This window comes from Pundamilia nyererei, unplaced genomic scaffold (assembly GCF_000239375.1).
Source record: "Pundamilia nyererei isolate P.nyererei 1_Seehausen unplaced genomic scaffold, PunNye1.0 scaffold00400, whole genome shotgun sequence".
Lineage (NCBI taxonomy): Eukaryota > Metazoa > Chordata > Actinopteri > Cichliformes > Cichlidae > Pundamilia > Pundamilia nyererei.
Window position 1 is genome coordinate 60,852 of NW_005187801.1, and position 1,406 is coordinate 62,257.

At 37.9% G+C, this 1,406-nt stretch overlaps 1 long non-coding RNA gene across 1 annotated transcript; it reads left to right on the top strand.

Moving 5' to 3' along the window:
- The first annotated feature begins 501 nt into the window (after positions 1-501).
- LOC102200366 (uncharacterized) lies at positions 502-1,365 on the top strand. Its single transcript, XR_312316.2, has 3 exons — positions 502-877; positions 1,079-1,191; positions 1,292-1,365. It is a non-coding gene; the product is annotated as an uncharacterized LOC102200366 (long non-coding RNA).
- The last annotated feature ends 41 nt before the right edge of the window (positions 1,366-1,406 follow it).

Sequence of the window (1,406 nt, forward strand, 5' to 3'; positions counted from 1 at the left end):
ATTTCTTCAATATTTGTGTTTTTATGTTTTATTGAGAGGTGGTCTAATAACGTTTTAGAATGTGCCTCAATGGTGATGTTCGGAGTTCTTGAAAAGTTTTGAGGTATTAATATGAAACTGTAAATTTATATGAATAAAAAGAATATTATATTATAACGTTATAATGAGATTAAACCGGTTATTTTCACTAAACAGTACACAATCAACTCATACTAATGCAGCTGGATATATAGCAAGAACATTAAAGCACAGCTCACATGACATTAACTCAAATAAAACAGTTAGTAGTCTTGCTCCTCTTTACCAGTAAATACAGAAGTGAAACAAAAGTGCATTCAAATCAAAAACAGGCTTTCATCAACAGGCAAAATGTAAACAACTAAAATTTCTTGGTATGCAAAGAACACCTTTAATAAGCGGAAGAAAAAAAACCCTGATACCTGTAACTAAATAAGGGGAGGACAATCTGATTGGTTGGGTTTTCCATTCGGTAAACGTTATTGGTTCCGGCGGATTCGGGGGGGGGAGCAAGACTTTCGGTTGGCTGTAGGTGAGCACACAGGTAGACAGACGATTAGGCGCAAAGCGAATACTCGGAATCTCAACGATACTGGTAAAACCCGAAACCTATGATTGTTTTTTTCGACGCCGTTAAGCAGGGAGGGCGACTTAGACGATTAGAAATGTAATTTTTTTTTAAAGACTTAACTGCACAGCTGGAGACTTTGATTAATGATAGAGGACGCTGGGACATATTTACAGTGTTTTATAATTGAGAGATAACCGCCTCGGTAGTAGTTGAACTACATTTGTGATAGAAAACATCGAATCATGTTAGTGATACCGAGATTTTCTGCTGTTTTCTGGTTCATAACAGGTGAGTAGGTTCCCGTTAGCTTCCCTCGCCATTTTTTTTTCTTCCCCACCTGAAAAATATCTGCTGTCTGTTCTTGGCTGAGGAAGTCTTTCATTTTCTTTCTTTCTTCTTCTTATTTTTTTTAAGTAACATTAATTTAAAAAATAATAATAAGTAAAAAAAAGTCCAGCTACCGTGGTGTACCTACTTTCCCTCCTCTAGGTATTTTGGCTTCTAACGCCCAAGAATGTGGACGACCACCATTAATGCAGGACAGGATTGTGGGCGGGCTGGATTCGTTAGTAGGCGAGTGGCCGTGGCAGGTGGATGTACAGGTGAAGCCTTGGGAACTTAGATTTTTAGTAGATTTTCATGTATTAAATTGTAAAGTGTAGATTTGAATTACTCTACTCACTAAATCCTCATTGGTTACAGAAACACCCTGATGGTCATATCTGTGGAGGCTCTCTGATCACGGAAAACTGGGTTCTATCTGCAGCACATTGTTTCCCCAAGTAAGAACACTTTCCTCTTAGAAATGGGCCTGTTT